This window comes from Augochlora pura, chromosome 2, assembly GCF_028453695.1.
Source record: "Augochlora pura isolate Apur16 chromosome 2, APUR_v2.2.1, whole genome shotgun sequence".
In the NCBI taxonomy this organism is placed as follows: Eukaryota; Metazoa; Arthropoda; class Insecta; order Hymenoptera; family Halictidae; genus Augochlora; species Augochlora pura.
The window spans coordinates 26,500,829-26,515,755 of record NC_135773.1 but is presented as its reverse complement, the minus strand read 5'-3'; the positions used below and the strand labels follow the sequence as shown (position 1 = coordinate 26,515,755).

Sequence of the window (14,927 nt, the reverse complement as noted above, 5' to 3'; positions counted from 1 at the left end):
CCGGGGGATCACCGGGAACTAAGACGTCTACTCGCGGCAGCGCACTTATGCGTCCGCCATCTCCTCTTCCCGCGCGGAAACTCCTCTCGGGCACGTATACCAATCTCGCGCGACTCGATTGTCGCGTCACGAACTCGCGGATTCCACTTTCTTTGTAAGCCGACTCCGTGCGCCCAGAAATTCGCCCGAGACGAAGACCAAAGGAACGGACAGTTCGATTTCTTGGTCAACGTTGGACGGGGGTACCTCGTGTCGGCGGGTGTACTCGATTTCTTCGCGACTTCAGCTATTCGAAATAATAGAAGATAATTTTAATATTAATCCTTTGTACTCGAAGCTATTATCACTGTAAAGCTAAAACAATTTTTCTGACTTACTGTATTTCTATTCTCTGGGAGAAAATTCACTTTGTGCATGTGAAATTCAATTTTGCGATCCATACAGAATTTTTAAAATCTATACTTTTATAATACCATATATATATATAGAAATTATTTTGGAACGTGGTGCCTCGGAGTCGCCACTCGAGTGCAAAGGGTTAGGCCCGTGACTTCGCAGTGGTGGAGCTGATAAAGAAAATGATAAAGTCTCTATCTTACAGCGTTCGATTAATCGATACTCCAGGTAGTTTACGAGTCCGACTAATTATTCCAACTAATTTATGATGTCAACTCGGGGCGGTCGAAGACCCTAGCCTAGTAAAAGTTAGTACTTAGACAGAGATCAATAGTTTGATTATAGATCATTGCGCGTGGATTAGCAACGCTGAAAAGTTAGCGATAATATCTCTCTTCTGGTTCGCGTATTTCGAAGCGATGCGGAGGCGTATAGCCGCTGACCGCCTAGTTTCGAGGACATTTAACGTTGGAGAGACGCGGTTTGGAGGATTCAAGTTTAGCCAGCTGTGGCGTTCCACGTGTATAAGCCTGAGGTTTGGCACTCGAAGCCTGCCTTGGCAGTTTGTGAACCCGGCCATCCGTGTGCGTTCGTTCGGGTCTCATTGTCAGCGCTGGGAAGTTCCGCCGTTGTCGCGCCCTAGACTGCGGTATTCCAGTTACTGGTCCGAAAGAAAGTGGATACAGGTCTGTTTCTGCTCGAGATCACTGATTAGTGGTTCCGTAACTAAGTGTTAGGCTAAACACGGAGCACAGCCAATCCCCGTAGGACACGAGCGGAACACTTGTCGAACCATTCCGAGCGACTTAATTAACCATCGCTCTAGCGGCTTCGAAAGTTTACCCGCATTCGAAACTATTCGTACGCTTGCTTACTATTTTTCAGAAATTGTCAATATTTTAATTGCTGTAATATCGTAACGGTGTGTGGTGCAACAACGATCGTCGACTTATTTTAAAGCTCGATGGTACTACTTACGCCAGGTGCTTCTACTTCCGCTTTTACTTCCGAGGATGTATATAGATAAATTTATTAATTTCAGCCCTTAGGCCCAGGGGAATGGTTTTTCGATAATATATATATATATATTGATAATATATTCTATAATAATATATTAAGCGAAGCTAAGAATATTATACATACTTTATAGAGGTCCAAGTATAATTCGATTTATTTATTTGCCCTTATTTAAAAGTAATTTCGTTAATTTAAAGACTTACTTTTTGGATGATCCAAAATGTCAGTTAAGACAATTTAACCAAGGAGGGAAAAATATGCGGCAGGAAGCTTTTTTCTAACAAATGGCAACTTCCACGATTCCGCTTCTCGAAGTTGGCTCAATGATACCGTATACCGCGGCTAATAATCCGGGTGCTTTGTGTTTCTGTCTGAAATCGGCGTCTCCCGTTTTCTTATGCTTCCGTTCCGCGCAAACGATTTGGAAATTAATTACAGAGTGTACGTGATCGTAATTAGAATTACAGGCCCGACAGAGACGGGCAAACTAATTAGCCTTTTGCGTTTTCGAACAAAGCCAGCGGCTTGTTAGTCGGAACACGCGTCTGCAGACGGAGGACGCGGCCACGCTTACGTTCGTTCCGTCTTCAGAAGTTTCTCTTCCGTTCGCAGTTCGCAGTTCGCAATTGTTACGCTCTTTTGCCGGAGACAACGAGCTTAGCGAGTGTCTCGCCGACGACGCGACGTTGAAACAAACGCTTTCTCCAATCGGGCACCCGCTGAAACTGGATTCCGCGCGCGGAACGAACCGCGGGATTGCCTGCGACTGCAGTATGCTCGCGGAACTTTCCAAATAATTCGAGCAAAGAATTTCTTATCCACCAATTGGACAGATTTCGGTTATTCGATGCGAAGGAGCTTCATCTTGTGCATAATGTTTCATTTATGATACCAAGATATTATGCATGTATGAGGTGGATGATAACGCGACGAGCAAGACGGTGGAAATATCAGAGCCATGGAAGAATGTGGAAATGTTAATAATGATAATTATTAATTGTAATAGGAGAGATGTATTTTTAAAGCAACTGAAGGGATCATTTTTTATTTTTCGAATAGATTCGTAGTTTGATAATACATATTATAATATTATTGTAAATAATATTCATCATCAGAATAATAAATGTTAACGTATCTTCAGTTCATTAGAAATTATTCTGCATGATTTTAGATATAAAAGATGTGATTTTGTAAAATAAAAGAGTCACATAGTCTATACATGTTTATAATTTACTTGATCGCACAAAGTTCAGAGTAGCAAAATATTCAAAATATTACAAAACAACCTTTCTGACCAGGCGAAATGTTACTCTTGTATGCATGAAAGTAACATGCAGGGAAAGGGTTTTAGAGTAGCAATGTTCAGAGTAGCATAATATCAAAAATATTACAACTAAAAATCGATCACTTTCCTTTTATTTCAGAATATAATAAAATCGTCCATGAAAGGAACAAACTGTTCGACCTGAATTTTTATAAAATAATTCATACCATTAACACCACTGAACGCTTCGCGAATTCAACAAATTAATTTTGTCAAATAGTTTATATCTGATGATGTTATGATTAGATTGTTGTCTCCGACTATGGCAGGATAATGCGCGGCATCCAGGAGAAAAAAGCCGATCAACGGGGATGCAGAAACAGCAGCGTGTGGGAGATGTGAGTTTGCGGAGTATGTAGATCCTAGCGAGGCGAGCATTAGGAGGAAGGCTGTTGTTGGATAGATTTGGGTGTAACCAGCTGCGATCTCCCACGTGTATAAGCTTTCGGATTGACAAGGCTGAGATTTAATGCCGCGAACCTGTCTGAGACGCGTGAATTTACCAGCTTGCCGACACGTGTACGTTTCAGAGTGGAGTACTCCCCCTCGCATAAATACCTGCCATTGATTTTTCTTCTATCTTTCATAGAGTTGACAGATTGTTTTAACCCCTTGTTCTACGATTCCTTTTACGCTGCGTTGATTAGCACTCATTTGTCCTTAATATTTTCCTTAATAAGACCAGATAAGTAAGAAGAGTACAGTGTGTAGTGCATTTATTTCTTCATTGACCCAAAAAAACCGCAGACCGATGTTTAAACATCGAAGAATCAATGAATTTATTGTCGGAACTCGTCTGCTACAACAATTTCTCGAAACATTCGTGCTTCAAAAATTAATTCTTATTTTTTATTCCGTCAGTTATTTTCATTAACAATTTCAGATATATTTCTAACAAACGGAATTGTCATAATTCGTTTTAATTTACGCTACCTTCTTCCAATTTAAACAAATTAAATTTTCTTTTCAATTCTATTCGAATCAAATTATAGTTTCCTTCGCAATTTTAATTGAAATTCAATAAACTTTCACTTAAAACTAAATTTTATTTTCGCTCCCGAATTTTTCTCCGAATTTAATATACTTTATCTTCAACTCAAATTTTATTTCTGCTTCCAAACCTTTCTTCAACTTTAATATACTTTGTACTAGATATATGAATACATCGAGTACTACTCGATTTAACTTTGTCACTTGTTCCACTCGTTTTCTAAAAGAATCTCTCTCAATAGAAAAAATTTTTATTTTGATATAAAGACATGGTATAGCCTTTGTAACGAAACGTAAAACAACTATACGTGTTTTTCACGAGTTGAAAATATAGGGGCAGAAAGAAATGGGAGATTGTTTGATGCAATTCAAATTTACTTAGGTTTCACCTGAATTAAATTCCTTTCATAGCTTCGTTCGGAAAGGGATCCACGTTGAAGCTAACTTGATTAACTTACTATCCTCAAGGGATCATGTTCCATTTAATCATTCAAGTAAGTATCTCTTTACTTTGATGAAAATGTGAAAAAGCGCGCTTCAATGTAATACGACGAATTTCTAACTTCTACGAGATAAAAACTTTTATTAATTGTACTTGTAGTGTAATACATGTATGAAGTACATAGGTATACGAAAATAAAATACTAAAATAGTAGGTATACGAAAATAAAATACTAAAATAGTAGATTGAAATATATGTAATAGTAAATAGAAAAATTGCGATTCATTTCGACATACGATTGATTTAAACGGTTTGTTAACAACGCTCATATTGTAAAATGGCGTGGAGAAACAAAATTAGCAAAATGTGTTGTTAGATATAATCGCGGATTGCAACCAGTGTTAATTTAAATAATATAACTAATTCTTATGCAAAATAAGATTTTACTTTGTACAATGTTTAACATAAACCACAAAAACTACTCCATGTACCTACTACCATGTACTTGTAATTGCCTTTATGGCACCACACTCACCTTATATTATATCACTCACAGTGATAATATAATAAATGAGTGAAGATAATATAAGATAATATAAGAAATGAGTGAACATAATATAAAATAATATAAGAAATATAGGGACATAATATAAAATAATATAAGAAATGAGTGATTCTAACTTCTGTTTCATATAACCATCGAAGAACAGTTTTACCCAGGCGGCCACCTTTAATTCGGACACCCCGTATAACAGAATCAGGCCGTTCAAGTCTCAGTTACCGCGTTCCGTGCCGGCGTAGCTGAAAGTTCGAACGATCGCAAATCAAGGTATTCAGGTGCGAGGAACTCGGACGCTGCATCTAGTCATTCGTAAGCCGTACCTACTCTCGACGATACGTAGACCGATGGAAAGGGGGGGAGGGGGGGATGGTAAGCTCATAATCGCGTTATCCGTATTTCCATATAATGCCTAGAAGCCTGTTATCTAGCTGTCGTTACCCACACGACTAACCCTTTTAATCGGCGCTGTTACACGTGCACACCAGCGGACAATTTAATAATCGGAGGCGTTGTAACGGCGAGCCTTTCTGTCCTGCACGATCGACGACGTTTACGCGGCATCGATCGATCTCGTTCCCTCGCCTCTCGTCATCGGTCGCTTAACCCTTTCTCTACTTTCTAGTCACGGTCGGCATAATGAGCCGTTCCGCAAATATTGCGCTCCAAATGAACGTGCTGTCGGTAATATGTTGAGTCGCGAGGAATGTTCGTGCCGATTTTTCAAGGAAATTCGAAGGGAAACATTTTCGTAGGTCGATGGATGTTTATTTAATTATGGATGCATAATTTTGTGATACAATTGTCCATCTTTAGATGAATCTTTAATTCATCTGAAATTGTTCTATCATGTCCAAAGACAATTTCTATATGAATAAAGTTTAGATGTAAAAGATTGTGGATTTGAATGCATTAAATTAGATTAAATTAAATTTAAATTAAATAAATTAGTGGAATTGTTAGTATGGATCGCAAGGATCAATTTTGTATATATAAAAGTGCACTTTATAACATAAAATGATGTATAATGCTATGAGCCAGGAAAATTATTTTTGATTTACAGTTAGAATGGCTTCGAGTGCAAAGGGTTAAAGGATTTAAAGTGCTTGCCATTAAGGGAATTTTGAAAATGGTTATAATGAGAAGAACAGAAAATGATGTCGAGTACGAAATTCCAATTACACATATTTATGAATGCACAATGCTCATGTCATAAACTGCATAATACATATTGAAATCGGTCATTTTTTTGTTGGACCATCTTTTCGCACATTTATATGTCATTTACTTTCGCATTCGACGATTATTGACGCTGGCACGAATTTTACTATTCCGGTCACGAAATCAATTACAAAGTAATGGATTAATCTGCATGTGAATGCAGTATTGGAAATGTTTATTGCATCGCTCTCAAATATACGTAGTGCGCACAATATTAGCAGCAACATGATCAATAAAATTATTCATATGCGATTTATTCTCTAGAACATAGTATATTACGTTATTGCAGTATATAGTTATTTTTACGAATTTGCCGCTATACCATAAACATTTTTATTATTATAACATCGGGAAATGAATTCTATGTCTACATTGTGTTTGAAACTGTTACGAGCCCAGGGCCAGTATGTTCGCGTGGCCGGAGGTAAATGAGTTTTTGGGTTTTTGATTAATTCTAATTGACCTCGTAACTTCAAAAGAAAAGTTAATTGATACACCTCGAGCGGCAAAGGTGTATCTTTGTAGGATCGTACCAACAACTGACTCGAACTAGGAGAAAATTTGGTAGTGGGGACTGGGCCTACGTGACCAGATCATCCCGCGGATGATACCGTGACTCAGGGACAGGTGGTCCCAACCCAGAAGCTGGCGCCCATCATAAGACTAAACATTTTTGTGTTTGAATCGCGCTCATCGTGCTCCCGGCCGACGTTAGCTAGCGTAAACCCTCAAGCAGGAGCAAAAAAAACGTCGGGAGTAGTCTCCGTACGTAACAAAACATATGGCGTAATACTATATAAAAAAGCGAACTTTCGTTGTAATTTTTTATTGTAAAAATTTCTAATTGTAACTATATTCATTAAATAAACAAAACTAATTATAAGCTAGTGGTGATATTGCACAAAGCTCACATAAAGAGTCTGTTTATTATTCAATTCTCTATTATACGCACGAATTCAATGCACTTCGTATATTATAGGTTACATATAGAATTATTAATTAAAGTTTCCGCACGTTATAACCGCATTTAACGCAGATTAATACAGTTAAACAACCACATCTAGCTCATTTAACGCAATTATCGTGTAATTTTCTGCTTGCCGAGCTATTAATAGCGGAAGTAACGGCTCGTCATAGTTAATGTCACTGACTAATTATGTTACAATGCCCTTTAACAATCGCCTGCTTTGCTATACACGATGTAATTATTAATTATCGAATGTATGGATTGTTTATTTTTAAATTACTGCACATTTATTTTGAGAGGGTTAACATAATTATTCTATTCAAAAATATGAAATAATTATGTCAAGTCTGGCAATGTTTTTACTAATTTATTAGTGTGTAATTTAATATATAATTTTCTTTTAAGTGAATATCACTGAAATAATATTTATTTATGGGCCATAAATGACTTATACCATTTTCATAATTAATCGCCACGCGAAATTAATTCTTTAATTTTAAATCTATTATAAACTATTTTCTTAATGCGTTAAATAAACATGTAAGATCAAATTTATTTCACTTCTGTTTTTTACAATTTAATCAGAATACTTTTATTTTGCATAAATATCCACAATCTGTTCATAATAATTAGAATTTTATACTCAGATGGCTTTAGGTAGACCACGTAATGTTTCGTAAAATGCATAAAATTCATTAAAAAGAAACTTCGTTCCGGAAGTTGAGAGACCGCATAAACATTAACAGCCTAATGATTGCGATCGCGGGTGAAGGGCAATTTCATTATGCAATCACGCGAAACCCCGTGAATCAAAAACGGCAGGAAGAAATTAGCTAGTTCGATTCCGATATCAGCTTTTCGGTGGCTGGTCGATGGAGAAAAAAGAGGAAAGAGGAAAGAAAGGGGTGGGGTTGGGGCGCGGATCGGAGGCGAAACAATTTACAAGGGGCAAGCAGCCGCTGTTTCCTGCCGTTAAACGATTTCCGATTACACACACACTCGCGAGGGGGTGAACGCTCGCTCGCTCGCTCGCTCGCTCGCGCGACACCGCCCCAGCACGCGGCCGGTTATAGGCGCGCATAACGGATGCTCGCAATTACGATTCAAATTTTACGACTTGCTTAACTTAAATTACGCGACCCCAATTAAGCGAGATCGAGCGCGGCTGCCAAGTTCCTTTTCCGGCCCCGCGTTGCCCCCGCGTTGCCCCCGCGTTGCCCCCGCGTTGCCCCCGCGTTGCCCCCGCGTTGCCCCCGCGCTGGCAGCTTTGTATCAAAATGTGGTCGTTTATGGCCTCCTGTTACGCGGCGAAACGCGGACTCCGCGAATCTGCCTGTTTAAGGCACACTCGGAAAGTTTGGAGGCTGTTTAACGAATAATTACTGTATTTGCCGACGCGATAGACGTTCGGAACACTCAGCCGAGGCATAAACCTAACTCAAACCCAGCCTAGGCCAAATCCGTGTGTAATTTGGGGTAAAGCCCAGCTTGGCTCGTGTCTGAGACGCAATTATCACAAATATTCCATCTGAGCTGGTATTAACGACTCTGTGATCTAATGCGGATTGATATTGAAACCTAAGGGGTTGTACTTTCCTTTACTTATATTTCTTTGCTTTATAGTGATTTCAAAAATAAAGATCGTGCTATAACGTTTATATTATCTACAGTATTTATAATAAGCACTTGCAATAGCCCGTAACTGCGGGATTAAGTTTAATAACGCGGATATTAAATCGTGCGAAATCTCACTCATTAACACTATCACGATTCTTATCGTCTCACGTAACACGAGAATAATGCTGTTTTTACTGCTATGCTTATAAACTATAAACTGTATAGCATTTCTTCCACCCTTCCTATTCGTCGTAATTTCCAATTAATGAATGTAGAATAAAGAAAATTTATCGTTATCGTCTCCATTATTATTATTATCAGGTCAGCCCATAAATTGTGTTTATCTTATCATGTTTTATGTACAGTGTAAGCATCGCGTCTGATAATACAATTGAAATAGGAATGATTCTACATAAAAGAATAATTTAATTGTTTAAATAAAAGGTTTTACTTGTAGTTACATTTTCTAGAATATATGTAACGTGGAAAAGGACACGGAAACATTTTTTGGATACATGGAATTAATTCATTTTTTCCAATCTTTGAAATAATTTTTAGAATGATAAAGTTGTTAGTGTAAAAAAGTTGATTAATAAATTATTTAAACTCTAAAGCGAATTAAATAAATGTTATTTAACCGAATATTTCGACAAGCGAATTATCTAAACTCTAACGCGAATTAAATAAACGTTATTTAACCGAATATTTCCACAAGCGAATTATCTAAACTAGAAGTAATCGATAACACGATTCAACCCCAAAACCAGAAAGTTATAGCCATACCTCTCTCCACAAGTACTTAAATGGATGCTCGAAGTCAATAAAGCAGTCTCAGGACTGTTTATAATAATCTCGCCACATCTCTCAATTACAGAGTGTGCACAGCCCCGCCGTGTCTTGTAACTAAACGATACAAGGTACTCCAATGCTCTCTCTCTCTCTCTCTCTCCCCCCTTCCTATCTCCCTCTCTCGATCTCGGATTTCCTTGCGGAAATGTTGCCGAGTTACAAGTCGGATCAATTCCGATTGGTTTCGGCGGATCACAGGAGTCCGTGCAAAGGTAAACAAGCCGACGGACACTTATGACGGGATTAATCGATGTCATCCCCTGAACGGAGTCTGGCTATTTAATTAAACTAATTAGCATACCCCGACAGCGCGTATTGTTTATCTTCAGGAAGCTTCTACCCCTGTGTTCCATGGACCGGCCGGGCGTTGACCCATTTGCGCTCTGTGGGTAATGTGGGATCGACCGGCGCGGCGTACACACACACACACACATACACATATATACACACGCACACACACACTGAATCCACTCGCGACGAATCAATGGAAACGCGGCGAAAACACCGTGAGAATTGATTCCATCGATAACTGGTAACGGGTCCGAATGGAGGCCCTAGCGGAATAATTAGGACGCGTTTGCGAGCGCCCCCGCGCGGCGAGCTTAACCGAAGTCGGCAGCTTTTGTTTCGAGTCGAACCAGGTAGAAAGCGGAAACGGGATGGGAGTTGTATAAGTGTCGGTAGATTGGAAATTCGAGGGAAATCGATGGGGGTACGCGGCGGTAATGTTGGCCTATTTTTCCACGTGTCGAAAGGAGAAGAAGAGAGAGAGAGAGAGAGAGAGAGAGAGAGAGAGAGAGAGGCAGGTCGCATTGTTTGCCGGCTCGCCGTCTTCAGCAATGGATTTCACGAAATTAACCCTTTGCACACGAGTGGCGACTCTGCGGCGCCATTGAAATTGTCGCGCTACGTTCTAAAATTATTTTTATAAATGTCACCAAAGTTTAGAGTTAAAAAATTGTTAAAATTCTAATTGTTATATGAGTCACGTGACTTAATTTCATGTGAACCGAATGCACTCTGTTGTACAAAATGGAAATACTATGAACCAGAAAAATGATTTCAGATTTATGTTTGAAACGACTCCGAGTGCAAATAGTTAACGGATCCGTTCGGACTCAATCAACGCCGCGAATTCCAGTCTTCCATCCGACAGAAATCGCGTTATCCGTGCGCCCAAACGACGCTATGGACACGTTAATTCAGTTTAAAGTAATTAACGGCCTGCTAAGTACGCGCCGGCGCTATTTAGCACGGCTTCTCCCGCGTATCCGGCCGTCCATCGAACCTGAATTTCATTAAAATCTTCCACAATCGAAGCCGTCGGACCTCGACCTAATGGCAGCCAATAGGAATACAGCAGAACGGCATTATTATGAACCTGCAGAGAGGCTAATTGGTTCACGCAATATCGGCAAGTTCGTGCGAATAGAGTGCATAGAAACGGAGTTCCTCCGATGTTTTAGGCTGTCTCGAAGATGCGTCTCGAAGTTAGAGTGGTTTTTATAGCGCCGAATATCAACTTGAAAAATGACCGCGATATCGAAAGTCATCCGAGCAATAAATCTGAAACTAGAAGGTAAATTTCACTTTCAATATTGTTCTTAACATTTCCCTTAATAACATCAAATAATTTTTATTTCTTGCATTGTCTTTATTTAGTTCCGTTTCTAGACTGTGATAATAGAAAAATTAATAATATATAAAGTCACGAGTGTGACTCGTTGTTATAGTGCAATGGGGTAAAGGAAGCAATCTAGAAATTAATTAGCGTTTGTGCTGGTAGCAATTTGTCTATAACGATGGGAATGGAATTGACTTTACGTCGACATATCCAACGAAAAAGGTATTGAAGGGAAAATCAATATTGCTGACCATATGGACGCAGCTTGCAAAAACTGAATATTGTACGAAATGAAGGATGACAGATGGAAATGAGTATGGGATGATTGTACGAAAGAGCGTGAAATTGGTTGGCACAATTTTGATTACCAATAACGATGTCACACTCGAAAATGTCGTACCAAATGTCATCGGCTGAAATGTTGGCAATCATTTAAAAGTTTCGAATTTAATAAAGTATCCCATTCACGCTTGTAACCACTCTAAACTCTTATTATTAACGTTAATAAAGGAGAAAATGTCTTTATAAAAGACAATGAAAAAATGTCGTATAAAAGGTGACGAAAAAATGTTCACGTTAATTTTGATCGTTACAAGGTGTTTTATGGAGGTTTTTCTTCTTACGAATGTCTGGACAATACGCGGGTAATTACCTCTGGAATGCGTGATCATTATTTTGTAGACACCGTATGTAACGTTTTACGACGCGAACCCGCTCGGCAAGTTAGGCGAGAGTTCAAGCGCGTGTTGCGCGCAAAATAGACGCGCGCTGACTGTACCGGTGTTTCCCCGGGGCGTCATAAATGCGTTGTTACAGTGATGGGGTGACGTGTTCCCTCCTTTTACGGGGGGACCGAGCTTCTTTCTGGCGTTCTCGCGTCGTTTGGACGACCTCGTAGACTGTCGAATCCTTCTTCGGGGATTACAGCCGGGGTTTATGATGCCGCGGCGGTAATCTTGTAGCTTCAACGTGTTGTCGAACTCCGGCTAGAGACTCGCTCAGACTGCTACTATGAGGAAATTTTACCGAAATTTATACCCGTTGTCGAGTCTAAATGCAACGTAAACAGTTTGATAGTGTGCAGAACCTTTAACGCTACAAGGCTAATTCGCGTCAATTGATATGAACACTTTCTTTCTATTCTTCGATGCTTGGGGAGTATAGCAAAGTCTCCATAATTGTCCTACGGCTTGTAAACTGGAATGGACAATTTGAGAACAAGAGATTGTTATCGACTATTATTCAAAGTATTATGTATTCCAAAAATCTTAGTTACATTCACTTTGTTTGAATATGTCGGAATAGAAATGGATACCAAAACTTGGTTGAAAATTCTGGTAACCCCTTGCACTACGATTCCTTTCACGTTGCGTTAATTAATACTTATTTGTTTTTAATAGTTTTAATAGTGGGAGCAGACAATTTTTATTTCTTTTATTGTCTTTATGTACTTTTGTTTCTAGACAATCTTTTGCGATCAATAAGATAAATAAAATCAAACTAGAAACGAAGATTCAACGTTGAACTAAATCTTCGTGTACCACTGGCGGTACAAGCCTAAATAGCTATTCAATGCGTTAAAAAGATATTTTATGATAAGATAGAATCGAAGAAATAATTTCCACTAAAAGAATGGACCCATAATAAGCTGCTTCTTTCATAGTTGTACTAACAATAATTAATAAATAAAAATAATATGTTGATTTTTAAAGCGTTGATTGACCAGATTGAAGAGTCGACATAATACAGCTTGGCACGGAACGTGTTAATAACAATTCCTGCAGCGTACATTTCGAACCACAGATATTCGTTCGTCTCTCCTCGAGTCCTAATCCCGTGACATGTTACAGTAGTATAGTCTGTGATATGTCAGACCGGTTCATGAAAATATGGAACTAGGGTGAAACCTGTCGCGAGAGAGCGCGCGAGTTCTGATATATTCATTAACCGCGTGTGTAATTCGCGTCGAATGTGCGGAAATATTTCCGCAGTCGTATGAATTCGAGACAAAAGAGAGTCGAGACGAGAGGACGTTCCGTGCTCGGCATCGGGAATAAGACGGCTGGCACGCCGTCAATTCGGCTCGGGGATGCGAATAAATAGAGACGACGATAAAACGGTCCAGGGGGTCGTCCGTATAAAAAGCGGCCCCCGCAATCAAAACAGTTGCGACGGGAAATAAAATCAGCAAACCGGCCAACGAATGCAAATCACGGCCGGAAAGTTGTGTAAATTGATTACTGAATTATTTATCGGGCCTGCCTGCCCCGTGCAATCCCTCTTTCGACTTGCTCCGAAGAAAGGTTCGTCAGCGTTGCAGAACGGAACTCGCACTTCCCGGCGAATAGTTTTCTGGATGAACGGTTTCGGGGAATCTCGCCCCTTTTCTTCCAACTCCGTCGCAGTTTACTCATTTACGGGTCTACTTTTCTATCGCCTTATGCAACGGAATACCTAGTTAAACCCGTCGTGGGAAAGCAGATTAAATAGGATCTTGGGAAACTCAATTATATAAGTACTACATCCGTTTCTGAGGAAGAGTAATTCTAATGCCAGATTTAATGTACAGGGTATCTCGATTTTAGCTTGTCAGAATTATGAATTAATTGTTATAATTGCAACATTATAACAAAACTACATAATTTCTCAGAAATTTGCAGACAAAATTTGAGAATATCGAAGAAGTTTACATTGAAAATCTAATGGCCGCCATTCCTAGGCTGTTGAAAGCAGTAAACCATGTAGAAGGTGGCAACCGAAAGTACCAAACTCCACTGTGTATTCTATTTATCACGTAATTTATTATATATTCACTTTTTTTCAAATACATGTTAACATTTCGTTAATTTTTGAATTTTGAATTTTGTACAAAATAATCTGTGTATGATAAACATACGAAACACATCAGATTTAGATCAAACCACAATGCAAATCAGATTTCTTGACACAAGTTCTCCCTGCCGCTCGCTCCACTTATTCTCGTCCCAGATCGTACGTTCGAAGGAGGTTGAGTTCCAAGATCCGTGGACCAGCCAGAGCAGTATTTTCTTCTCTCTTCACCGCGAACGTTTCGTCAAACTTTCATCGCGACGGATTGCGCACAGTCTACAAACATCCACGCGGGCCCGGGCTACCAGTAAAAGATTTCATCCCGTTTTTTTTTCGCCCGTAGATGAACGGAAGCCCTCGCGCCGACTCGTCACAGGCAACAGTCGTAATTCCAACAGAAGTTCGATTCCATTGGAAAGTTTCGGACTCGGGGGTCGTTACGTTTCTATACTCGATTACTCGATCACCGTTCGCCGGGTATCGCTGCTTCCGGCGCATGCACACCTGCGGGAACACCCCGCGCCCGATGCTCCGTTGCCGTAACGTCATCGACGATAAGTCAATTAACAGACTTTCAACACGGTGTGGCCGCCAAGTTCTCCGGCGAAGGGCAAATGGACCGGGTTAAACGGATCGGCCGATGGTGTGAGAATCGAAGGGTCGGAGAACAGGGTGGAAACGTGTATCGATTCATGTTCCGAGCTCTTTGTTGAATTTTATTTCGACGGCGGGAGTCCGCGCTTGCGGTCGCAGAAACGGCGCGAGTTTTCGGAGACGATCGTGTGGTTCTTTTTGGACGACGGAGTAGCTTATTTTCGGAACCAAGTGCTGAACTAGGTGCAGACAGTTTGCCGGCAGAGCACGAGTTACACGTGTTTACTTTGCACCATGAATACTTGTTCGATGGAACTGTGAGTGAATTTTGTTCGCTTGACTGGCACTAGCATTCTTGAATAAATACTTATTAATTGTATCTTAAAAATAGTACAGCGAACGAAATCTGTATAGGAATACTAATATTATTTAGTAAAAAATAGCTAAGTATTCTGATAATAAAATTAAAAGTCGATTGAATCTATAATGTAATAATAA

At 39.6% G+C, this 14,927-nt stretch overlaps 1 protein-coding gene across 1 annotated transcript in view; it reads right to left on the bottom strand.

Moving 5' to 3' along the window:
• Positions 1-14,927, bottom strand: part of Nlg-4 (neuroligin 4) — a 401,976-nt gene that overhangs the window by 178,362 nt on the left and 208,687 nt on the right. The window lies entirely within an intron of this gene.